This window comes from Anomaloglossus baeobatrachus, unplaced genomic scaffold (genome assembly GCF_048569485.1).
Source record: "Anomaloglossus baeobatrachus isolate aAnoBae1 unplaced genomic scaffold, aAnoBae1.hap1 Scaffold_404, whole genome shotgun sequence".
NCBI classification, from domain to species: Eukaryota; Metazoa; Chordata; class Amphibia; order Anura; family Aromobatidae; genus Anomaloglossus; species Anomaloglossus baeobatrachus.
In genome coordinates, this window is record NW_027443376.1 from 140,263 (window position 1) to 164,221 (window position 23,959).

General features: G+C 46.9%; 17 non-coding genes and 2 pseudogenes across 17 annotated transcripts; all 19 read left to right on the top strand.

Moving 5' to 3' along the window:
- Positions 1-397: 397 nt before the first annotated feature.
- LOC142276863 (U2 spliceosomal RNA) lies at positions 398-588 on the top strand. Its single transcript, XR_012740252.1, has one exon. It is a non-coding gene; the product is annotated as a U2 spliceosomal RNA (small nuclear RNA).
- Positions 589-1,705: 1,117 nt separating this feature from the next.
- On the top strand, positions 1,706-1,896 carry LOC142276864 (U2 spliceosomal RNA). Its single transcript, XR_012740253.1, has one exon. It is a non-coding gene; the product is annotated as a U2 spliceosomal RNA (small nuclear RNA).
- Positions 1,897-3,013: 1,117 nt separating this feature from the next.
- Positions 3,014-3,204, top strand: LOC142276865 (U2 spliceosomal RNA). The gene has a single exon (XR_012740254.1). It is a non-coding gene; the product is annotated as a U2 spliceosomal RNA (small nuclear RNA).
- A 1,117-nt stretch (positions 3,205-4,321) lies between these two features.
- Positions 4,322-4,512, top strand: LOC142276866 (U2 spliceosomal RNA). The gene has a single exon (XR_012740255.1). It is a non-coding gene; the product is annotated as a U2 spliceosomal RNA (small nuclear RNA).
- Positions 4,513-5,629: 1,117 nt separating this feature from the next.
- On the top strand, positions 5,630-5,820 carry LOC142276867 (U2 spliceosomal RNA). Its single transcript, XR_012740256.1, has one exon. It is a non-coding gene; the product is annotated as a U2 spliceosomal RNA (small nuclear RNA).
- A 1,117-nt stretch (positions 5,821-6,937) lies between these two features.
- LOC142276869 (U2 spliceosomal RNA) lies at positions 6,938-7,128 on the top strand. Its single transcript, XR_012740257.1, has one exon. It is a non-coding gene; the product is annotated as a U2 spliceosomal RNA (small nuclear RNA).
- Positions 7,129-8,245: 1,117 nt separating this feature from the next.
- On the top strand, positions 8,246-8,436 carry LOC142276870 (U2 spliceosomal RNA). The gene has a single exon (XR_012740258.1). It is a non-coding gene; the product is annotated as a U2 spliceosomal RNA (small nuclear RNA).
- Positions 8,437-9,554: 1,118 nt separating this feature from the next.
- Positions 9,555-9,745, top strand: LOC142276871 (U2 spliceosomal RNA). Its single transcript, XR_012740259.1, has one exon. It is a non-coding gene; the product is annotated as a U2 spliceosomal RNA (small nuclear RNA).
- A 1,150-nt stretch (positions 9,746-10,895) lies between these two features.
- Positions 10,896-11,087, top strand: LOC142276977 (U2 spliceosomal RNA). The gene has a single exon (XR_012740355.1). It is a non-coding gene; the product is annotated as a U2 spliceosomal RNA (small nuclear RNA).
- A 1,126-nt stretch (positions 11,088-12,213) lies between these two features.
- LOC142276981 (U2 spliceosomal RNA) lies at positions 12,214-12,403 on the top strand. The gene has a single exon (XR_012740357.1). It is a non-coding gene; the product is annotated as a U2 spliceosomal RNA (small nuclear RNA).
- Positions 12,404-13,525: 1,122 nt separating this feature from the next.
- On the top strand, positions 13,526-13,716 carry LOC142276873 (U2 spliceosomal RNA). Its single transcript, XR_012740261.1, has one exon. It is a non-coding gene; the product is annotated as a U2 spliceosomal RNA (small nuclear RNA).
- A 1,121-nt stretch (positions 13,717-14,837) lies between these two features.
- Positions 14,838-15,027, top strand: LOC142276982 (U2 spliceosomal RNA). Its single transcript, XR_012740358.1, has one exon. It is a non-coding gene; the product is annotated as a U2 spliceosomal RNA (small nuclear RNA).
- A 1,129-nt stretch (positions 15,028-16,156) lies between these two features.
- Positions 16,157-16,347, top strand: LOC142276874 (U2 spliceosomal RNA). The gene has a single exon (XR_012740262.1). It is a non-coding gene; the product is annotated as a U2 spliceosomal RNA (small nuclear RNA).
- A 1,117-nt stretch (positions 16,348-17,464) lies between these two features.
- LOC142276875 (U2 spliceosomal RNA) lies at positions 17,465-17,655 on the top strand. The gene has a single exon (XR_012740263.1). It is a non-coding gene; the product is annotated as a U2 spliceosomal RNA (small nuclear RNA).
- A 1,117-nt stretch (positions 17,656-18,772) lies between these two features.
- On the top strand, positions 18,773-18,926 carry LOC142277013 (U2 spliceosomal RNA; annotated as a pseudogene).
- A 685-nt stretch (positions 18,927-19,611) lies between these two features.
- LOC142276986 (U2 spliceosomal RNA) lies at positions 19,612-19,805 on the top strand. The gene has a single exon (XR_012740362.1). It is a non-coding gene; the product is annotated as a U2 spliceosomal RNA (small nuclear RNA).
- Positions 19,806-20,922: 1,117 nt separating this feature from the next.
- On the top strand, positions 20,923-21,113 carry LOC142276876 (U2 spliceosomal RNA). The gene has a single exon (XR_012740264.1). It is a non-coding gene; the product is annotated as a U2 spliceosomal RNA (small nuclear RNA).
- A 1,118-nt stretch (positions 21,114-22,231) lies between these two features.
- On the top strand, positions 22,232-22,424 carry LOC142276978 (U2 spliceosomal RNA). The gene has a single exon (XR_012740356.1). It is a non-coding gene; the product is annotated as a U2 spliceosomal RNA (small nuclear RNA).
- A 1,114-nt stretch (positions 22,425-23,538) lies between these two features.
- On the top strand, positions 23,539-23,739 carry LOC142276980 (U2 spliceosomal RNA; annotated as a pseudogene).
- The last annotated feature ends 220 nt before the right edge of the window (positions 23,740-23,959 follow it).

Here is a 23,959-nt window from a genome sequence, read left to right on the forward strand (position 1 = left end):
AGGGCAGGGTTTGGGGGCTGGGAAGGAAAGGGAAAAGATTAGGGTTTGGGGATGATGAAAGGGCTTTCTACGGGTAAGGATGGCAAAGGGTGGCAGTGACGGAAAGTCAGGCAACCTGTCCTGTCCGTCTTTTTGTATCGTGAATTGGAAAGACTGCAAGGGGGAGGGGAGTTGCTTGCGCCCTAAAGGAGGAGTTATTCAGATTCATTGCAGTGGGCGGCGGCTGCAAAACGCACCATTCTTCTTGTTTTTGCTCTGCAAAGCAGCCTTTTCAAGGGTTGGCTTGGGTGACAAAATGTCTTGTGTAGGCGTGGGTTTGTCTCCCTCTCGCTCTCTCTCCCTAAGATGTGTCCGGCATAGGCCAGGGTGCCACTCGAGGCCCAAACCAATTCTGGTTATCGCTTCTCGGCCTTTTGGCTAAGATCAAGTGTAGTATCTGTTCTTATCAGTTTAATATCTGATACGTCCCCTATCTGGGGACCATATATTAAATGGATTTTTAGAACAGGGAGATGGAAAAAGAGCTTGCTCTGTCCACTCCACGCATTGACCTGGTATTGCAGTACCTCCAGGAACGGTGCACCCCTTCTTAACCCAGTTTCCAAAAGCAGAACTCGATTCACCTGATTCATATTAGCCCGATTAGCGAATTGAAATGAATTTTTATCTAACACACTTTTTACTTGCTTTATTCATCCAAATAGCAAACTCATCACCACTCAACTTCACCAACTCTGCTATGTCCCGTGCAGTATCTTGTTGTCAGTCTAATCTAGATCATGTGTAATTGAATGGAATAGATCCCTTTTGGACAAAGTGGAGTCAGATGCTGCAGTGACCACAGGTGTGAGAGGATCTACAATTGGCATCTGGTGTTATCTCTCTGCTTCCACTCCAAATAAAGTTACCTGTTGTTACCTGAACGTCAAATACTAAGAATGGGCGGCCTATGAAAGAATTAGTACTTTCATTAAGTATACTAAACCGGCTAATTGGGAATAGACAAACTGTAAAAAGCCCTCTGAGAAAGCCCCTCTCTAACCTTTGTTAGTAAGCTTTTCTGTAGCCTGCCTGTTGATGTATTTTCGGTTTGAACAGTGCACAACATGAAGAGACGGAACACTGGCGGCTTGTCACAATGCCCCCCGATGACATCACAATAGCGCTGCTGCCTAGAAAACAAGCTGCGCAGAAGAAGTTGTTCTTTGGGTGGGAGGGTGGGCTAGTGGAAGGAGGGGGCAATCTCTTTTTTTCCCGGGTGGTAGGGGGATGACAGGAGAAGGGAAGCGGGTGGTGAGAAAGGTACAGAGGGCAGGGTTTGGGGGCTGGGAAGGAAAGGGAAAAGATTAGGGTTTGGGGATGATGAAAGGGCTTTCTACGGGTAAGGATGGCAAAGGGTGGCAGTGACGGAAAGTCAGGCAACCTGTCCTGTCCGTCTTTTTGTATCGTGAATTGGAAAGACTGCAAGGGGGAGGGGAGTTGCTTGCGCCCTAAAGGAGGAGTTATTCAGATTCATTGCAGTGGGCGGCGGCTGCAAAACGCACCATTCTTCTTGTTTTTGCTCTGCAAAGCAGCCTTTTCAAGGGTTGGCTTGGGTGACAAAATGTCTTGTGTAGGCGTGGGTTTGTCTCCCTCTCGCTCTCTCTCCCTAAGATGTGTCCGGCATAGGCCAGGGTGCCACTCGAGGCCCAAACCAATTCTGGTTATCGCTTCTCGGCCTTTTGGCTAAGATCAAGTGTAGTATCTGTTCTTATCAGTTTAATATCTGATACGTCCCCTATCTGGGGACCATATATTAAATGGATTTTTAGAACAGGGAGATGGAAAAAGAGCTTGCTCTGTCCACTCCACGCATTGACCTGGTATTGCAGTACCTCCAGGAACGGTGCACCCCTTCTTAACCCAGTTTCCAAAAGCAGAACTCGATTCACCTGATTCATATTAGCCCGATTAGCGAATTGAAATGAATTTTTATCTAACACACTTTTTACTTGCTTTATTCATCCAAATAGCAAACTCATCACCACTCAACTTCACCAACTCTGCTATGTCCCGTGCAGTATCTTGTTGTCAGTCTAATCTAGATCATGTGTAATTGAATGGAATAGATCCCTTTTGGACAAAGTGGAGTCAGATGCTGCAGTGACCACAGGTGTGAGAGGATCTACAATTGGCATCTGGTGTTATCTCTCTGCTTCCACTCCAAATAAAGTTACCTGTTGTTACCTGAACGTCAAATACTAAGAATGGGCGGCCTATGAAAGAATTAGTACTTTCATTAAGTATACTAAACCGGCTAATTGGGAATAGACAAACTGTAAAAAGCCCTCTGAGAAAGCCCCTCTCTAACCTTTGTTAGTAAGCTTTTCTGTAGCCTGCCTGTTGATGTATTTTCGGTTTGAACAGTGCACAACATGAAGAGACGGAACACTGGCGGCTTGTCACAATGCCCCCCGATGACATCACAATAGCGCTGCTGCCTAGAAAACAAGCTGCGCAGAAGAAGTTGTTCTTTGGGTGGGAGGGTGGGCTAGTGGAAGGAGGGGGCAATCTCTTTTTTTCCCGGGTGGTAGGGGGATGACAGGAGAAGGGAAGCGGGTGGTGAGAAAGGTACAGAGGGCAGGGTTTGGGGGCTGGGAAGGAAAGGGAAAAGATTAGGGTTTGGGGATGATGAAAGGGCTTTCTACGGGTAAGGATGGCAAAGGGTGGCAGTGACGGAAAGTCAGGCAACCTGTCCTGTCCGTCTTTTTGTATCGTGAATTGGAAAGACTGCAAGGGGGAGGGGAGTTGCTTGCGCCCTAAAGGAGGAGTTATTCAGATTCATTGCAGTGGGCGGCGGCTGCAAAACGCACCATTCTTCTTGTTTTTGCTCTGCAAAGCAGCCTTTTCAAGGGTTGGCTTGGGTGACAAAATGTCTTGTGTAGGCGTGGGTTTGTCTCCCTCTCGCTCTCTCTCCCTAAGATGTGTCCGGCATAGGCCAGGGTGCCACTCGAGGCCCAAACCAATTCTGGTTATCGCTTCTCGGCCTTTTGGCTAAGATCAAGTGTAGTATCTGTTCTTATCAGTTTAATATCTGATACGTCCCCTATCTGGGGACCATATATTAAATGGATTTTTAGAACAGGGAGATGGAAAAAGAGCTTGCTCTGTCCACTCCACGCATTGACCTGGTATTGCAGTACCTCCAGGAACGGTGCACCCCTTCTTAACCCAGTTTCCAAAAGCAGAACTCGATTCACCTGATTCATATTAGCCCGATTAGCGAATTGAAATGAATTTTTATCTAACACACTTTTTACTTGCTTTATTCATCCAAATAGCAAACTCATCACCACTCAACTTCACCAACTCTGCTATGTCCCGTGCAGTATCTTGTTGTCAGTCTAATCTAGATCATGTGTAATTGAATGGAATAGATCCCTTTTGGACAAAGTGGAGTCAGATGCTGCAGTGACCACAGGTGTGAGAGGATCTACAATTGGCATCTGGTGTTATCTCTCTGCTTCCACTCCAAATAAAGTTACCTGTTGTTACCTGAACGTCAAATACTAAGAATGGGCGGCCTATGAAAGAATTAGTACTTTCATTAAGTATACTAAACCGGCTAATTGGGAATAGACAAACTGTAAAAAGCCCTCTGAGAAAGCCCCTCTCTAACCTTTGTTAGTAAGCTTTTCTGTAGCCTGCCTGTTGATGTATTTTCGGTTTGAACAGTGCACAACATGAAGAGACGGAACACTGGCGGCTTGTCACAATGCCCCCCGATGACATCACAATAGCGCTGCTGCCTAGAAAACAAGCTGCGCAGAAGAAGTTGTTCTTTGGGTGGGAGGGTGGGCTAGTGGAAGGAGGGGGCAATCTCTTTTTTTCCCGGGTGGTAGGGGGATGACAGGAGAAGGGAAGCGGGTGGTGAGAAAGGTACAGAGGGCAGGGTTTGGGGGCTGGGAAGGAAAGGGAAAAGATTAGGGTTTGGGGATGATGAAAGGGCTTTCTACAGGTAAGGATGGCAAAGGGTGGCAGTGACGGAAAGTCAGGCAACCTGTCCTGTCCGTCTTTTTGTATCGTGAATTGGAAAGACTGCAAGGGGGAGGGGAGTTGCTTGCGCCCTAAAGGAGGAGTTATTCAGATTCATTGCAGTGGGCGGCGGCTGCAAAACGCACCATTCTTCTTGTTTTTGCTCTGCAAAGCAGCCTTTTCAAGGGTTGGCTTGGGTGACAAAATGTCTTGTGTAGGCGTGGGTTTGTCTCCCTCTCGCTCTCTCTCCCTAAGATGTGTCCGGCATAGGCCAGGGTGCCACTCGAGGCCCAAACCAATTCTGGTTATCGCTTCTCGGCCTTTTGGCTAAGATCAAGTGTAGTATCTGTTCTTATCAGTTTAATATCTGATACGTCCCCTATCTGGGGACCATATATTAAATGGATTTTTAGAACAGGGAGATGGAAAAAGAGCTTGCTCTGTCCACTCCACGCATTGACCTGGTATTGCAGTACCTCCAGGAACGGTGCACCCCTTCTTAACCCAGTTTCCAAAAGCAGAACTCGATTCACCTGATTCATATTAGCCCGATTAGCGAATTGAAATGAATTTTTATCTAACACACTTTTTACTTGCTTTATTCATCCAAATAGCAAACTCATCACCACTCAACTTCACCAACTCTGCTATGTCCCGTGCAGTATCTTGTTGTCAGTCTAATCTAGATCATGTGTAATTGAATGGAATAGATCCCTTTTGGACAAAGTGGAGTCAGATGCTGCAGTGACCACAGGTGTGAGAGGATCTACAATTGGCATCTGGTGTTATCTCTCTGCTTCCACTCCAAATAAAGTTACCTGTTGTTACCTGAACGTCAAATACTAAGAATGGGCGGCCTATGAAAGAATTAGTACTTTCATTAAGTATACTAAACCGGCTAATTGGGAATAGACAAACTGTAAAAAGCCCTCTGAGAAAGCCCCTCTCTAACCTTTGTTAGTAAGCTTTTCTGTAGCCTGCCTGTTGATGTATTTTCGGTTTGAACAGTGCACAACATGAAGAGACGGAACACTGGCGGCTTGTCACAATGCCCCCCGATGACATCACAATAGCGCTGCTGCCTAGAAAACAAGCTGCGCAGAAGAAGTTGTTCTTTGGGTGGGAGGGTGGGCTAGTGGAAGGAGGGGGCAATCTCTTTTTTTCCCGGGTGGTAGGGGGATGACAGGAGAAGGGAAGCGGGTGGTGAGAAAGGTACAGAGGGCAGGGTTTGGGGGCTGGGAAGGAAAGGGAAAAGATTAGGGTTTGGGGATGATGAAAGGGCTTTCTACGGGTAAGGATGGCAAAGGGTGGCAGTGACGGAAAGTCAGGCAACCTGTCCTGTCCGTCTTTTTGTATCGTGAATTGGAAAGACTGCAAGGGGGAGGGGAGTTGCTTGCGCCCTAAAGGAGGAGTTATTCAGATTCATTGCAGTGGGCGGCGGCTGCAAAACGCACCATTCTTCTTGTTTTTGCTCTGCAAAGCAGCCTTTTCAAGGGTTGGCTTGGGTGACAAAATGTCTTGTGTAGGCGTGGGTTTGTCTCCCTCTCGCTCTCTCTCCCTAAGATGTGTCCGGCATAGGCCAGGGTGCCACTCGAGGCCCAAACCAATTCTGGTTATCGCTTCTCGGCCTTTTGGCTAAGATCAAGTGTAGTATCTGTTCTTATCAGTTTAATATCTGATACGTCCCCTATCTGGGGACCATATATTAAATGGATTTTTAGAACAGGGAGATGGAAAAAGAGCTTGCTCTGTCCACTCCACGCATTGACCTGGTATTGCAGTACCTCCAGGAACGGTGCACCCCTTCTTAACCCAGTTTCCAAAAGCAGAACTCGATTCACCTGATTCATATTAGCCCGATTAGCGAATTGAAATGAATTTTTATCTAACACACTTTTTACTTGCTTTATTCATCCAAATAGCAAACTCATCACCACTCAACTTCACCAACTCTGCTATGTCCCGTGCAGTATCTTGTTGTCAGTCTAATCTAGATCATGTGTAATTGAATGGAATAGATCCCTTTTGGACAAAGTGGAGTCAGATGCTGCAGTGACCACAGGTGTGAGAGGATCTACAATTGGCATCTGGTGTTATCTCTCTGCTTCCACTCCAAATAAAGTTACCTGTTGTTACCTGAACGTCAAATACTAAGAATGGGCGGCCTATGAAAGAATTAGTACTTTCATTAAGTATACTAAACCGGCTAATTGGGAATAGACAAACTGTAAAAAGCCCTCTGAGAAAGCCCCTCTCTAACCTTTGTTAGTAAGCTTTTCTGTAGCCTGCCTGTTGATGTATTTTCGGTTTGAACAGTGCACAACATGAAGAGACGGAACACTGGCGGCTTGTCACAATGCCCCCCGATGACATCACAATAGCGCTGCTGCCTAGAAAACAAGCTGCGCAGAAGAAGTTGTTCTTTGGGTGGGAGGGTGGGCTAGTGGAAGGAGGGGGCAATCTCTTTTTTTCCCGGGTGGTAGGGGGATGACAGGAGAAGGGAAGCGGGTGGTGAGAAAGGTACAGAGGGCAGGGTTTGGGGGCTGGGAAGGAAAGGGAAAAGATTAGGGTTTGGGGATGATGAAAGGGCTTTCTACGGGTAAGGATGGCAAAGGGTGGCAGTGACGGAAAGTCAGGCAACCTGTCCTGTCCGTCTTTTTGTATCGTGAATTGGAAAGACTGCAAGGGGGAGGGGAGTTGCTTGCGCCCTAAAGGAGGAGTTATTCAGATTCATTGCAGTGGGCGGCGGCTGCAAAACGCACCATTCTTCTTGTTTTTGCTCTGCAAAGCAGCCTTTTCAAGGGTTGGCTTGGGTGACAAAATGTCTTGTGTAGGCGTGGGTTTGTCTCCCTCTCGCTCTCTCTCCCTAAGATGTGTCCGGCATAGGCCAGGGTGCCACTCGAGGCCCAAACCAATTCTGGTTATCGCTTCTCGGCCTTTTGGCTAAGATCAAGTGTAGTATCTGTTCTTATCAGTTTAATATCTGATACGTCCCCTATCTGGGGACCATATATTAAATGGATTTTTAGAACAGGGAGATGGAAAAAGAGCTTGCTCTGTCCACTCCACGCATTGACCTGGTATTGCAGTACCTCCAGGAACGGTGCACCCCTTCTTAACCCAGTTTCCAAAAGCAGAACTCGATTCACCTGATTCATATTAGCCCGATTAGCGAATTGAAATGAATTTTTATCTAACACACTTTTTACTTGCTTTATTCATCCAAATAGCAAACTCATCACCACTCAACTTCACCAACTCTGCTATGTCCCGTGCAGTATCTTGTTGTCAGTCTAATCTAGATCATGTGTAATTGAATGGAATAGATCCCTTTTGGACAAAGTGGAGTCAGATGCTGCAGTGACCACAGGTGTGAGAGGATCTACAATTGGCATCTGGTGTTATCTCTCTGCTTCCACTCCAAATAAAGTTACCTGTTGTTACCTGAACGTCAAATACTAAGAATGGGCGGCCTATGAAAGAATTAGTACTTTCATTAAGTATACTAAACCGGCTAATTGGGAATAGACAAACTGTAAAAAGCCCTCTGAGAAAGCCCCTCTCTAACCTTTGTTAGTAAGCTTTTCTGTAGCCTGCCTGTTGATGTATTTTCGGTTTGAACAGTGCACAACATGAAGAGACGGAACACTGGCGGCTTGTCACAATGCCCCCCGATGACATCACAATAGCGCTGCTGCCTAGAAAACAAGCTGCGCAGAAGAAGTTGTTCTTTGGGTGGGAGGGTGGGCTAGTGGAAGGAGGGGGCAATCTCTTTTTTTCCCGGGTGGTAGGGGGATGACAGGAGAAGGGAAGCGGGTGGTGAGAAAGGTACAGAGGGCAGGGTTTGGGGGCTGGGAAGGAAAGGGAAAAGATTAGGGTTTGGGGATGATGAAAGGGCTTTCTACGGGTAAGGATGGCAAAGGGTGGCAGTGACGGAAAGTCAGGCAACCTGTCCTGTCCGTCTTTTTGTATCGTGAATTGGAAAGACTGCAAGGGGGAGGGGAGTTGCTTGCGCCCTAAAGGAGGAGTTATTCAGATTCATTGCAGTGGGCGGCGGCTGCAAAACGCACCATTCTTCTTGTTTTTGCTCTGCAAAGCAGCCTTTTCAAGGGTTGGCTTGGGTGACAAAATGTCTTGTGTAGGCGTGGGTTTGTCTCCCTCTCGCTCTCTCTCCCTAAGATGTGTCCGGCATAGGCCAGGGTGCCACTCGAGGCCCAAACCAATTCTGGTTATCGCTTCTCGGCCTTTTGGCTAAGATCAAGTGTAGTATCTGTTCTTATCAGTTTAATATCTGATACGTCCCCTATCTGGGGACCATATATTAAATGGATTTTTAGAACAGGGAGATGGAAAAAGAGCTTGCTCTGTCCACTCCACGCATTGACCTGGTATTGCAGTACCTCCAGGAACGGTGCACCCCTTCTTAACCCAGTTTCCAAAAGCAGAACTCGATTCACCTGATTCATATTAGCCCGATTAGCGAATTGAAATGAATTTTTATCTAACACACTTTTTACTTGCTTTATTCATCCAAATAGCAAACTCATCACCACTCAACTTCACCAACTCTGCTATGTCCCGTGCAGTATCTTGTTGTCAGTCTAATCTAGATCATGTGTAATTGAATGGAATAGATCCCTTTTGGACAAAGTGGAGTCAGATGCTGCAGTGACCACAGGTGTGAGAGGATCTACAATTGGCATCTGGTGTTATCTCTCTGCTTCCACTCCAAATAAAGTTACCTGTTGTTACACTGAACGTCAAATACTAAGAATGGGCGGCCTATGAAAGAATTAGTACTTTCATTAAGTATACTAAACCGGCTAATTGGGAATAGACAAACTGTAAAAAGCCCTCTGAGAAAGCCCCTCTCTAACCTTTGTTAGTAAGCTTTTCTGTAGCCTGCCTGTTGATGTATTTTCGGTTTGAACAGTGCACAACATGAAGAGACGGAACACTGGCGGCTTGTCACAATGCCCCCCGATGACATCACAATAGCGCTGCTGCCTAGAAAACAAGCTGCGCAGAAGAAGTTGTTCTTTGGGTGGGAGGGTGGGCTAGTGGAAGGAGGGGGCAATCTCTTTTTTTCCCGGGTGGTAGGGGGATGACAGGAGAAGGGAAGCGGGTGGTGAGAAAGGTACAGAGGGCAGGGTTTGGGGGCTGGGAAGGAAAGGGAAAAGATTAGGGTTTGGGGATGATGAAAGGGCTTTCTACGGGTAAGGATGGCAAAGGGTGGCAGTGACGGAAAGTCAGGCAACCTGTCCTGTCCGTCTTTTTGTATCGTGAATTGGAAAGACTGCAAGGGGGAGGGGAGTTGCTTGCGCCCTAAAGGAGGAGTTATTCAGATTCATTGCAGTGGGCGGCGGCTGCAAAACGCACCATTCTTCTTGTTTTTGCTCTGCAAAGCAGCCTTTTCAAGGGTTGGCTTGGGTGACAAAATGTCTTGTGTAGGCGTGGGTTTGTCTCCCTCTCGCTCTCTCTCCCTAAGATGTGTCCGGCATAGGCCAGGGTGCCACTCGAGGCCCAAACCAATTCTGGTTATCGCTTCTCGGCCTTTTGGCTAAGATCAAGTGTAGTATCTGTTCTTATCAGTTTAATATCTGATACGTCCCCTATCTGGGGACCATATATTAAATGGATTTTTAGAACAGGGAGATGGAAAAAGAGCTTGCTCTGTCCACTCCACGCATTGACCTGGTATTGCAGTACCTCCAGGAACGGTGCACCCCTTCTTAACCCAGTTTCCAAAAGCAGAACTCGATTCACCTGATTCATATTAGCCCGATTAGCGAATTGAAATGAATTTTTATCTAACACACTTTTTACTTGCTTTATTCATCCAAATAGCAAACTCATCACCACTCAACTTCACCAACTCTGCTATGTCCCGTGCAGTATCTTGTTGTCAGTCTAATCTAGATCATGTGTAATTGAATGGAATAGATCCCTTTTGGACAAAGTGGAGTCAGATGCTGCAGTGACCACAGGTGTGAGAGGATGGACCACAGGGTGTGAGAGGATCTACAATTGGCATCTGGTGTTATCTCTCTGCTTCCACTCCAAATAAAGTTACCTGTTGTTACCTGAACGTCAAATTACTAAGAAATGGGCGGCCTATGAAAGAATTAGTACTTTCATTAAGTATACTAAACACGGCTTATTGGGAATAGACAAACTGTAAAAAGCCCTCTGAGAAAGCCCCTCTCTAACCTTTGTTAGTAAGCTTTTCTGTAGCCTGCCTGTTGATGTATTTTCGGTTTGAACAGTGCACAACATGAAGAGACGGAACACTGGCGGCTTGTCACAATGCCCCCCGATGACATCACAATAGCGCTGCTGCCTAGAAAACAAGCTGCGCAGAAGAAGTTGTTCTTTGGTGTGAGGGTGGGCTAGTGGAAAGGAGGGGGCAATCTCTTTTTTTCCGGGTGGTAGGGGGGATGACAGGAGAAGGGAAGCGGGTGGTGAGAAAGGTACAGAGGGCAGGGTTTGGGGGCTGGAAGGAAAGGGAAAAGATTAGGGTTTGGGGATGATGAAAGGGCTTTCTACGGGTAAGGATGGCAAAGGGTGGCAGTGACGGAGAAAGTCAGGCAACCTGTCCTGTCCGTCTTTTTTGTATCGTGAATTGGAAAGACTGCAAGGGGGGAGGGGAGTTGCTTGCGCCCTAAAGGAGGAGTTATTCAGATTCATTGCAGTGGGCGGCGGCTGCAAAACGCACCATTCTTCTTTGTTTTTTGCTCTGCAAAGCAGCCTTTTCAAGGGTTGGCTTGGGTGACAAAATGTCTTGTGTAGGCGTGGGTTTGTCTCCCTCTCGCTCTCTCTCCCCTAAGATGTGTCCCGGCATAGGCCAGGGTGCCACTCGAGGCCCAAAACCAATTCTGGTTATCGCTTCTCGGCCTTTTGGCTAAGGTCAAGTGTAGTATCTGTTCTTATCAGTTTAATATCTGATACGTCCCCTATCTGGGGACCATATATTAAATTGGATTTTTAGAACAGGGAGATGGAAAAAGAGCTTGCTCTGTCCACTCCACGCATTGACCTGGTATTGCAGTACCTCCAGGAACGGTGCACCCCTTCTTAACCCAGTTTTCCAAAAGCAGAACTCGATTTCACCTGATTCATATTAGCCCGATTAGCGAATTGAAATGAATTTTTATCTAACACACTTTTTACTTGCTTTATTCATCCAAATAGCAAACTCATCCACCACTCAACTTCACCAACTCTTGCTATGTCCCGTGCAGTATCTTGTTGTCAGTCTAATCTAGATCATGTGTAATTGAATGGAAATAGATCCCTTTTGGACAAAGTGGAGTCAGATGCTGCAGTGACCACAGGAGTGAAGAGGATCTACAATTGGCATCTGGTGTTATCTCTCTGCTTCCACTCCAAATAAAGTTACCTGTTGTTACCTGAACGTCAAATACTAAGAATGGGCGGCCTATGAAAGAATTAGTACTTTCATTAAGTATACTAAACCGGCTAATTGGGAATAGACAAACTGTAAAAAGCCCTCTGAGAAAAGCCCCTCTCTAACCTTTGTTAGTAAGCTTTTCTGTAGCCTGCCTGTTGATGTATTTTCGGTTTTGAAACAGTGCACAACATGAAGAGACGGAACACTGGCGGCTTGTCACAATGCCCCCCGGATGACATCACAATAGCGCTGCCTGCCTAGAAAACAAGCTGCGCAGAAGAAGTTGTTCTTTGGGTGGGAGGGTGGGCTAGTGGAAGGAGGGGGCAATCTCTTTTTTTCCCGGGTGGTAGGGGGATGACAGGAGAAGGGAAGCGGGTGGTGAGAAAGGTACAGAGGCAGGGTTTGGGGGCTGGGAAGGAAAGGAAAAGATTAGGGTTTGGGGATGATGAAAGGGCTTTCTACGGGTAAGGATGGCAAAGGGTGGCAGTGACGGAAAGTCAGGCAACCTGTCCTGTCCGTCTTTTTGTATCGTGAATTGGAAAGACTGCAAGGGGAGGGGAGTTGCTTGCGCCCTAAAGGAGGAGTTATTCAGATTCATTGCAGTGGGCGGCGGCTGCAAAACGCACCATTCTTCTTGTTTTTGCTCTGCAAAGCAGCCTTTTCAAGGGTTGGCTTGGGTGACAAAATGTCTTGTGTAGGCGTGGGTTTGTCTCCCTCTCGCTCTCTCTCCCTAAGATGTTGTCCGGCATAGGCCAGGGTGCCACTCGAGGCCCAAACCAATTCTGGTTATCGCTTCTCGGCCTTTTGGCTAAGATCAGTGTAGTATCTGTTCTTATCAGTTTAATATCTGATACGTCCCCTATCTGGGGGACCATATATTAAATGGATTTTTAGAACAGGGAGATGGAAAAAGAGCTTGCTCTGTCCACTCCACGCATTGACCTGGTATTGCAGTACCTCCAGAACGGTGCACCCCTTCTTAACCCAGTTTCCAAAAGCAGAACTCGATTCACCTGATTCATATTAGCCCGATTAGCGAATTGAAATGAATTTTTATCTAACACACTTTTTACTTGCTTTATTCATCCAAATAGCAAACTCATCACCACTCAACTTCACCAACTCTGCTATGTCCCGTGCAGTATCTTGTTGTCAGTCTAATCTAGATCATGTGTAATTGAATGGAATAGATCCCTTTTGGACAAAGTGGAGTCAGATGCTGCAGTGACCACAGGTGTGAGAGGATCTACAATTTGGGCATCTGGTGTTATCTCTCTGCTTCACTCCAAATAAAGTTACCTGTTGTTACCTGAACGTCAAATACTAAGAATGGGCGGGCCTATGAAAGAATTAGTACTTTCATTAAGTATACTAAACCGGCTAATTGGGAATAGACAAAGCTGTAAAAGCCCTCTGAGAAAGCCCCTCTCTAACCTTTGTTAGTAAGCTTTTCTGTAGCCTGCCTGTTGATGTATTTTCGGTTTTGAACAGTGCACAACATGAAGGAGACGGAACACTGGCGGCTTGTCACAATGCCCCCCGATGACATCACAATAGCGCTGCTGCCTAGAAAACAAGCTGCGCAGAAGAAGTTGTTCTTTGGGTGGGAGGGTAGGGCTAGTGGAAGGAGGGGGCAATCTCTTTTTTTCCCGGGTGGTAGGGGGATGACAGGAGAAGGGAAGCGGGTGGTGAGAAAGGTACAGAGGGCAGGGTTTGGGGGCTGGGAAGGAAAGGAAAAGATTAGGGTTTGGGGATGATGAAAGGGCTTTCTACGGGTAAGGATGGCAAAGGGTGGCAGTGACGGAAAGTCAGGCAACCTGTCCTGTCCGTCTTTTTGTATCGTGAATTGGAAAGACTGCAAGGGGGAGGGGAGTTGCTTGCGCCCTAAAGGAGGAGTTATTCAGATTCATTGCAGTGGGCGGCGGCTTGCAAAACGCACCATTCTTCTTGTTTTTGCTCTGCAAAGCAGCCTTTTCAAGGGTTGGCTTGGGTGACAAAATGTCTTGTGTAGGCGTGGGTTTGTCTCCCTCTCGCTCTCTCTCCCTAAGATGTGTCCGGCATAGGCCAGGGTGCCACTCGAGGCCCAAACCAATTCTGGTTATCGCTTCTCGGCCTTTTGGCTAAGATCAAGTGTAGTATCTGTTCTTATCAGTTTAATATCTGATACGTCCCCTATCTGGGGACCATATATTAAATGGATTTTTAGAACAGGGAGATGGAAAAAGAGCTTGCTCTGTCCACTCCACGCATTGACCTGGTATTGCAGTACCTCCAGGAACGGTGCACCCCTTCTTAACCCAGTTTCCAAAAGCAGAACTCGATTCACCTGATTCATATTAGCCCGATTAGCGAATTGAAATGAATTTTTATCTAACACACTTTTTACTTGCTTTATTCATCCAAATAGCAAACTCATCACCACTCAACTTCACCAACTCTGCTATGTCCCGTGCAGTATCTTGTTGTCAGTCCTAATCTAGATCATGTGTAATTGAATGGAATAGATCCCTTTTGGACAAAGTGGAGTCAGATGCTGCACGTGACCACAGGTGTGAGAGGATCTACAATTGGCATCTGGTGTTATCTCTCTGCTTCCACTCCAAATAAAGTTACCTGTTGTTACCTGAACGTCAAATACTAAGAATGGGCGGCCTATGAAAGAATTAGTACTTTCATTAAGTATACTAAACCGGCTAATTGGGAATAGACAAACTGTAAAAAGCCCTCTGAGAAAGCCCCTCTCTAACCTTTGTTAGTAAGCTTTTCTGTAGCCTGCCTGTTGATGTATTTTCGGTTTGAACAGTGCACAACATGAAGAGACGGAACACTGGCGGCTTGTCACAATGCCCCCCGATGACATCACAATAGCGCTGCTGCCTAGAAAACAAGCTGCGCAGAAGAAGTTGTTCTTTGGGTGGGAGGGTGGGGCTAGTGGAAGGAGGGGGGCAATCTCTTTTTTTCCCGGGTGGTAGGGGGATGACAGGAGAAGGGAAGCGGGTGGTGAGAAAGGTACAGAGGCAGGGTTTGGGGGCTGGGAAGGAAAGGGAAAAGATTAGGGTTTGGGGATGATGAAAGGGCTTTCTACGGGTAAGGATGGCAAAGGGTGGCAGTGACGGAAAGTCAGGCAACCTGTCCTGTCCGTCTTTTTGTATCGTGAATTGGAAAGACTGCAAGGGGGGAGGGGAGTTGCTTGCGCCCTAAAGGAGGAGTTATTCAGATTCATTGCAGTGGGCGGCGGCTGCAAAACGCACCATTCTTCTTGTTTTTGCTCTGCAAAGCAGCCTTTTCAAGGGTTGGCTTGGGTGACAAAATGTCTTGTGTAGGCGTGGGTTTGTCTCCCTCTCGCTCTCTCTTCCTAAGATGTGTCCGGCATAGGCCAGGGTGCCACTCGAGGCCCAAACCAATTCTGGTTATCGCTTCTCGGCCTTTTGGCTAAGATCAAGGGTGTTATCTGTTCTTATCAGTTTAATATCTGATACGTCCCCTATCTGGGGACCATATATTAAATGGATTTTTAGAACAGGGAGATGGAAAAAGAGCTTGCTCTGTCCACTCCACGCATTGACCTGGTATTGCAGTACCTCCAGGAACGTGCACCCCTTCTTAACCCAGTTTCCAAAAGCAGAACTCGATTCACCTGATTCATATTAGCCCGATTAGCGAATTGAAATGAATTTTTATCTAACACACTTTTTACTTGCTTTATTCATCCAAATAGCAAACTCATCACCACTCAACTTCACCAACTCTGCTATTGTCCCGTGCAGTATCTTGTTGTCAGTCTAATCTAGATCATGTGTAATTGAATGGAATAGATCCCTTTTGGACAAAGTGGAGTCAGATGCTGCAGTGACCACAGGTGTGAGAGGATCTACAATTGGCATCTGGTGTTATCTCTCTGCTTCCACTCCAAATAAAGTTACCTGTTGTTACCTGAACGTCAAATACTAAGAATGGGCGGCCTATGAAAGAATTAGTACTTTTCATTAAGTATACTAAACCGGCTAATTGGGAAATAGACAAACTGTAAAAAGCCCTCTGAGAAAGCCCCCTCTCTAACCTTTGTTAGTAAGCTTTTCTGTAGCCTGCCTGTTGATGTATTTTCGGTCTTGAACAGTGCACAACATGAAGAGACGGAACACTGGCGGCTTGTCACAATGCCCCCCGATGACATCACAATAGCGCTGCTGCCTAGAAAACAAGCTGCGCAGAAGAAGTTGTTCTTTGGGTTGGGAGGGTGGGCTAGTGGAAGGAGGGGGCAATTCTCTTTTTTCCCGGGTGGTAGGGGGATGACAGGAGAAGGGAAGCGGGTGGGTGAGAAAGGTACAGAGGGCAGGGTTTGGGGGCTGGGAAGGAAGGGAAAAGATTAGGGTTTGGGGTGATGATGAAAGGGCTTTCTACGGGTTAAGGATGGCAAAGGGTGTGCAGTGACGGAAAGTCAGGCAACCTGTCCTGTCCGTCTTTTTGTATCGTGAATTGGAAAGACTGCAAGGGGGAGGGGGAGTTGCTTGCGCCCTAAAAGGAGGAGTTATTCAGATTCATTGCAGTGGGGCGGCGGCTGCAAAACGCACCATTCTTCTTGTTTTTGCTCTGCAAAGCAGCCTTTTCAAGGGTTGGCTTGGGTGACAAAATGTCTTGTGTAGGCGTGGGTTGTCTCCCTCTCGCTCTCTCTCCCTAAGATGTGTCCGGCATAGGCCAGGGTGCCACTCGAGGCCCAAACCAATTCTGGTTATCGCTTCTCGGCCTTTTGGCTAAGATCAAGTGTAGTATCTGTTCTTATCAGTTTAATATCTGATACGTCCCCTATCTGGGGACCATATATTAAATGGATTTTTAGAACAGGGAGATGGAAAAAGAGCTTGCTCTGTCCACTCCACGCATTGACCTGGTATTGCAGTACCTCCAGGAACGGTGCACCCCTTCTTAACCCAGTTTCCAAAAGCAGAACTCGATTCACCTGATTCATATTAGCCCGATTAGCGAATTGAAATGAATTTTTATCTAACACACTTTTTACTTGCTTTATTCATCCAAATAGCAAACTCATCACCACTCAACTTCACCAACTCTGCTATGTCCCGTGCAGTATCTTGTTGTCAGTCTAATCTAGATCATGTGTAATTGAATGGAATAGATCCCTTTTGGACAAAGTGGAGTCAGATGCTGCAGTGACCACAGGTGTGAGAGGATCTACAATTGGCATCTGGTGTTATCTCTCTGCTTCCACTCCAAATAAAGTTACCTGTTGTTACCTGAACGTCAAATACTAAGAATGGCGGCCTATGAAAGAATTAGTACTTTCATTAAGTATACTAAACCGGCTAATTGGGAATAGACAAACTGTAAAAAGCCTCTGAGAAAGCCCCTCTCTAACCTTTGTTAGTAAGCTTTTCTGTAGCCTGCCTGTTGATGTATTTTCGGTTTGAACAGTGCACAACATGAAGAGACGGAACACTGGCGGCTTGTCACAATGCCCCCCCGATGACATCACAATAGCGCTGCTGCCTAGAAAACAAGCTGCGCAGAAGAAGTTGTTCTTTGGGTGGGAGGGTGGGCTAGTGGAAGGAGGGGGGCAATCTCTTTTTTTCCCGGGTGGTAGGGGGATGACAGGAGAAGGGAAGCGGGTGGTGAGAAAGGTACAGAGGGCAGGGTTTGGGGGCTGGGAAGGAAAGGGAAAAGATTAGGGTTTGGGGATGATGAAAGGGCTTTCTACGGGTAAGGATGGCAAAGGGTGGCAGTGACGGAAAGTCAGGCAACCTGTCCTGTCCGTCTTTTTGTATCGTGAATTGGAAAGACTGCAAGGGGGAGGGGAGTTGCTTGCGCCCTAAAGGAGGAGTTATTCAGATTCATTGCAGTGGGCGGCGGCTGCAAAACGCACCATTCTTCTTGTTTTTGCTCTGCAAAGCAGCCTTTTCAAGGGTTGGCTTGGGTGACAAAATGTCTTGTGTAGGCGTGGGTTTGTCTCCCTCTCGCTCTCTCTCCCTAAGATGTGTCCGGCATAGGCCAGGGTGCCACTCGAGGCCCAAACCAATTCTGGTTATCGCTTCTCGGCCTTTTGGCTAAGATCAAGTGTAGTATCTGTTCTTATCAGTTTAATATCTGATACGTCCCCTATCTGGGGACCATATATTAAATGGATTTTTAGAACAGGGAGATGGAAAAAGAGCTTGCTCTGTCCACTCCACGCATTGACCTGGTATTGCAGTACCTCCAGGAACGGTGCACCCCTTCTTAACCCAGTTTCCAAAAGCAGAACTCGATTCACCTGATTCATATTAGCCCGATTAGCGAATTGAAATGAATTTTTATCTAACACACTTTTTACTTGCTTTATTCATCCAAATAGCAAACTCATCACCACTCAACTTCACCAACTCTGCTATGTCCCGTGCAGTATCTTGTTGTCAGTCTAATCTAGATCATGTGTAATTGAATGGAATAGATCCCTTTTGGACAAAGTGGAGTCAGATGCTGCAGTGACCACAGGTGTGAGAGGATCTACAATTGGCATCTGGTGTTATCTCTCTGCTTCCACTCCAAATAAAGTTACCTGTTGTTACCTGAACGTCAAATACTAAGAATGGGCGGCCTATGAAAGAATTAGTACTTTCATTAAGTATACTAAACCGGCTAATTGGGAATAGACAAACTGTAAAAAGCCCTCTGAGAAAGACCCTCTCTAACCTTTGTTAGTAAGCTTTTCTGTAGCCTGCCTGTTGATGTATTTTCGGTTTGAACAGTGCACAACATGAAGAGACGGAACACTGGCGGCTTGTCACAATGCCCCCCGATGACATCACAATAGCGCTGCTGCCTAGAAAACAAGCTGCGCAGAAGAAGTTGTTCTTTGGGTGGGAGGGTGGGCTAGTGGAAGGAGGGGGCAATCTCTTTTTTTCCCGGGTGGTAGGGGGATGACAGGAGAAGGGAAGCGGGTGGTGAGAAAGGTACAGAGGGCAGGGTTTGGGGGCTGGGAAGGAAAGGGAAAAGATTAGGGTTTGGGGATGATGAAAGGGCTTTCTACGGGTAAGGATGGCAAAGGGTGGCAGTGACGGAAAGTCAGGCAACCTGTCCTGTCCGTCTTTTTGTATCGTGAATTGGAAAGACTGCAAGGGGGAGGGGAGTTGCTTGCGCCCTAAAGGAGGAGTTATTCAGATTCATTGCAGTGGGCGGCGGCTGCAAAACGCACCATTCTTCTTGTTTTTGCTCTGCAAAGCAGCCTTTTCAAGGGTTGGCTTGGGTGACAAAATGTCTTGTGTAGGCGTGGGTTTGTCTCCCTCTCGCTCTCTCTCCCTAAGATGTGTCCGGCATAGGCCAGGGTGCCACTCGAGGCCCAAACCAATTCTGGTTATCGCTTCTCGGCCTTTTGGCTAAGATCAAGTGTAGTATCTGTTCTCGGCCTTTTGGCTAAGATCAAGTGTAGTGTTGTTCGAAGAGGTGGTTTAAGCTCCAGGCCACCTTAGTACAATGATACAATGCACACTGGAAGGTTGCGCTTGCTAGTACTCTGGGTGGATAGTATATTCATCAAGAGGAAAACATGGCCCTACCAGGATCGAGGCTATTAGACTGAGTAAGGGTGGGGGGCTATGGTACAACGTGCCCCAGGACTGACGACCCTGGAGTGAGTCTGAGCTTGCTGGCTTGGGACCCCGGCAAGCCTTGGGCTCTGTAGCACACCGTACCTTGCCTTTTCATACTTTTTGAGCATATTACCCTATCCTGGCCTTCTGGCTAGGAAGGGAAATTTTTATAATCCCGGTCGGAGGTCTGGTCAGCTTTGGGCTGAGAAACTAACACCCGGTTGGAGGTCCGGGTCAGCTTCGGCTGAGAAACCAACACCCGGTTGGAGGTCTGGGTCAGCTTCGGCTGAGAAACCAACACCCGGTTGGAGGTCCGGTTAGCCTTGGGCTGAGAAACCAACACCGGTTGACGGTCCGGGCAGTTTCGGCTGCGAAACCAACAACTAGTAGCTCTCTACTCCACTTGGGTAAGATGCCTGGGTGGACGCTGGGAGCAACAACAAGGCTCAACCAGGCTTCGGCTTGGGGGAGCACCGAAGATCCCTGACCCTTGCTGTGGCCTTCTGGCTCGGAGGGACGGGGTTGATTTTTGGGGACCCTCTCCTCACGGTGGGGTCCACACGAATCCTAGCCTTTGCACTGTTTTTGGTGTGACTTCGGTCATGCATTTTTTGTGGTGCTTTGGAAAGCTTCATTAAATCAAAAAATCTGTTCTTATCAGTTTAATATCTGATACGTCCCCTATCTGGGGACCATATATTAAATGGATTTTTAGAACAGGGAGATGGAAAAAGAGCTTGCTCTGTCCACTCCACGCATTGACCTGGTATTGCAGTACCTCCAGGAACGGTGCACCCCTTCTTAACCCAGTTTCCAAAAGCAGAACTCGATTCACCTGATTCATATTAGCCCGATTAGCGAATTGAAATGAATTTTTATCTAACACACTTTTTACTTGCTTTATTCATCCAAATAGCAAACTCATCACCACTCAACTTCACCAACTCTGCTATGTCCCGTTCAGTATCTTGTTGTCAGTCTAATCTAGATCATGTGTAATTGAATGGAATAGATCCCTTTTGGACAAAGTGGAGTCAGATGCTGCAGTGACCACAGGTGTGAGAGGATCTACAATTGGCATCTGGTGTTATCTCTCTGCTTCCACTCCAAATAAAGTTACCTGTTGTTACCTGAACGTCAAATACTAAGAATGGGCGGCCTATGAAAGAATTAGTACTTTCATTAAGTATACTAAACCGGCTAATTGGGAATAGACAAACTGTAAAAAGCCCTCTGAGAAAGCCCCTCTCTAACCTTTGTTAGTAAGCTTTTCTGTAGCCTGCCTGTTGATGTATTTTCGGTTTGAACAGTGCACAACATGAAGAGACGGAACACTGGCGGCTTGTCACAATGCCCCCCGATGACATCACAATAGCGCTGCTGCCTAGAAAACAAGCTGCGCAGAAGAAGTTGTTCTTTGGGTGGGAGGGTGGGCTAGTGGAAGGAGGGGGCAATCTCTTTTTTTCCCGGGTGGTAGGGGGATGACAGGAGAAGGGAAGCGGGTGGTGAGAAAGGTACAGAGGGCAGGGTTTGGGGGCTGGGAAGGAAAGGGAAAAGATTAGGGTTTGGGGATGATGAAAGGGCTTTCTACGGGTAAGGATGGCAAAGGGTGGCAGTGACGGAAAGTCAGGCAACCTGTCCTGTCCGTCTTTTTGTATCGTGAATTGGAAAGACTGCAAGGGGGAGGGGAGTTGCTTGCGCCCTAAAGGAGGAGTTATTCAGATTCATTGCAGTGGGCGGCGGCTGCAAAACGCACCATTCTTCTTGTTTTTGCTCTGCAAAGCAGCCTTTTCAAGGGTTGGCTTGGGTGACAAAATGTCTTGTGTAGGCGTGGGTTTGTCTCCCTCTCGCTCTCTCTCCCTAAGATGTGTCCGGCATAGGCCAGGGTGCCACTCGAGGCCCAAACCAATTCTGGTTATCGCTTCTCGGCCTTTTGGCTAAGATCAAGTGTAGTATCTGTTCTTATCAGTTTAATATCTGATACGTCCCCTATCTGGGGACCATATATTAAATGGATTTTTAGAACAGGGAGATGGAAAAAGAGCTTGCTCTGTCCACTCCACGCATTGACCTGGTATTGCAGTACCTCCAGGAACGGTGCACCCCTTCTTAACCCAGTTTCCAAAAGCAGAACTCGATTCACCTGATTCATATTAGCCCGATTAGCAAATTGAAATGAATTTTTATCTAACACACTTTTTACTTGCTTTATTCATCCAAATAGCAAACTCATCACCACTCAACTTCACCAACTCTGCTATGTCCCGTGCAGTATCTTGTTGTCAGTCTAATCTAGATCATGTGTAATTGAATGGAATAGATCCCTTTTGGACAAAGTGGAGTCAGATGCTGCAGTGACCACAGGTGTGAGAGGATCTACAATTGGCATCTGGTGTTATCTCTCTGCTTCCACTCCAAATAAAGTTACCTGTTGTTACCTGAACGTCAAATACTAAGAATGGGCGGCCTATGAAAGAATTAGTACTTTCATTAAGTATACTAAACCGGCTAATTGGGAATAGACAAACTGTAAAAAGCCCTCTGAGAAAGCCCCTCTCTAACCTTTGTTAGTAAGCTTTTCTGTAGCCTGCCTGTTGATGTATTTTCGGTTTGAACAGTGCACAACATGAAGAGACGGAACACTGGCGGCTTGTCACAATGCCCCCCGATGACATCACAATAGCGCTGCTGCCTAGAAAACAAGCTGCGCAGAAGAAGTTGTTCTTTGGGTGGGAGGGTGGGCTAGTGGAAGGAGGGGGCAATCTCTTTTTTTCCCGGGTGGTAGGGGGGATGACAGGAGAAGGGAAGCGGGTGGTGAGAAAGGTACAGAGGGCAGGGTTTGGGGGCTGGGAAGGAAAGGGAAAAGATTAGGGTTTTGGGATGATGAAAGGGCTTTCTACGGTAAGGATGGCAAAGGGTGGCAGTGACGGAAAGTCAGGCAACCTGTCCTGTCCGTCTTTTTGTATCGTGAATTGGAAAGACTGCAAGGGGGAGGGGAGTTGCTTGCGCCCTAAAGGAGGAGTTATTCAGATTCATTGCAGTGGGCGGCGGCTGCAAAACGCACCATTCTTCTTGTTTTTGCTCTGCAAAGCAGCCTTTTCAAGGGTTGGCTTGGGTGACAAAATGTCTTGTGTAGGCGTGGGTTTGTCTCCCTCTCGCTCTCTCCTCCCTAAGATGTGTCCGGCATAGGCCAGGGTGCCACTCGAGGCCCAAACCAATTCTGGTTATCGCTTCTCGGCCTTTTTGGCTAAGATCAAGTGTAGTATCTGTTCTTATCAGTTTAATATCTGATACGTCCCCTATCTGGGGACCATATATTAAATGGATTTTTAGAACAGGGAGATGGAAAAAGAGCTTGCTCTGTCCACTCCACGCATTGACCTGGTATTGCAGTACCTCCAAGGAACGGTGCACCCCCTTCTTAACCCAGTTTCCAAAAGCAGAACTCGATTCACCTGATTCATATTAGCCGATTAGCGAATTGAAATGAATTTTTATCTAACACACTTTTTACTTGCTTTATTCATCCAAATAGCAAACTCATCACACTCAACTTCACCAACTCTGCTATGTCCCGTGCAGTATCTTGTTGTCAGTCTAATCTAGATCATGTGTAATTGAATGGAATAGATCCCTTTTGGACAAAGTGGAGTCAGATGCTGCAGTGACCACAGGTGTGAGAGGATCTACAATTGGCATCTGGTGTTATCTCTCTGCTTCCACTCCAAATAAAGTTACCTGTTGTTACCTGAACGTCAAATACTAAGAATGGGCGGCCTATGAATAGTAATGTAGTACTTTTCATTAATAAACCGGCTAATTGGGAATAGACAAACTGTAAAAAGCCCTCTGAGAAAGCCCCTCTCTAACCTTTGTTAGTAAGCTTTTCTGTAGCCTGCCTGTTGATGTATTTTCGGTTTGAACAGTGCACAACATGAAGAGACGGAACACTGGCGGCTTGTCACAATGCCCCCCGATGACATCACAATAGCGCTGCTGCCTAGAAAACAAGCTGCGCAGAAGAAGTTGTTCTTTGGGTGGGAGGGTGGGCTAGTGGAAGGAGGGGGCAATCTCTTTTTTTCCCGGGTGGTAGGGGGATGACAGGAGAAGGGAAGCGGGTGGTGAGAAAGGTACAGAGGGCAGGGTTTGGGGGCTGGGAAGGAAAGGGAAAAGATTAGGGTTTGGGGATGATGAAAGGGCTTTCTACGGGTAAGGATGGCAAAGGGTGGCAGTGACGGAAAGTCAGGCAACCTGTCCTGTCCGTCTTTTTGTATCGTGAATTGGAAAGACTGCAAGGGGGAGGGGAGTTGCTTGCGCCCTAAAGGAGGAGTTATTCAGATTCATTGCAGTGGGCGGCGGCTGCAAAACGCACCATTCTTCTTGTTTTTGCTCTGCAAAGCAGCCTTTTCAAGGGTTGGCTTGGGTGACAAAATGTCTTGTGTAGGCGTGGGTTTGTCTCCCTCTCGCTCTCTCTCCCTAAGATGTGTCCGGCATAGGCCAGGGTGCCACTCGAGGCCCAAACCAATTCTGGTTATCGCTTCTCGGCCTTTTGGCTAAGATCAAGTGTAGTATCTGTTCTTATCTGTTCTTATCAGTTTAATATCTGATACGTCCCCTATCTGGGGACCATATATTAAATGGATTTTTAGAACAGGGAGATGGAAAAAGAGCTTGCTCTGTCCACTCCACGCATTGACCTGGTATTGCAGTACCTCCAGGAACGGTGCACCCCTTCTTAACCCAGTTTCCAAAAGCAGAACTCGATTCACCTGATTCATATTAGCCCGATTAGCGAATTGAAATGAATTTTTATCTAACACACTTTTTACTTGCTTTATTCATCCAAATAGCAAACTCATCACCACTCAACTTCACCAACTCTGCTATGTCCCGTGCAGTATCTTGTTGTCAGTCTAATCTAGATCATGTGTAATTGAATGGAATAGATCCCTTT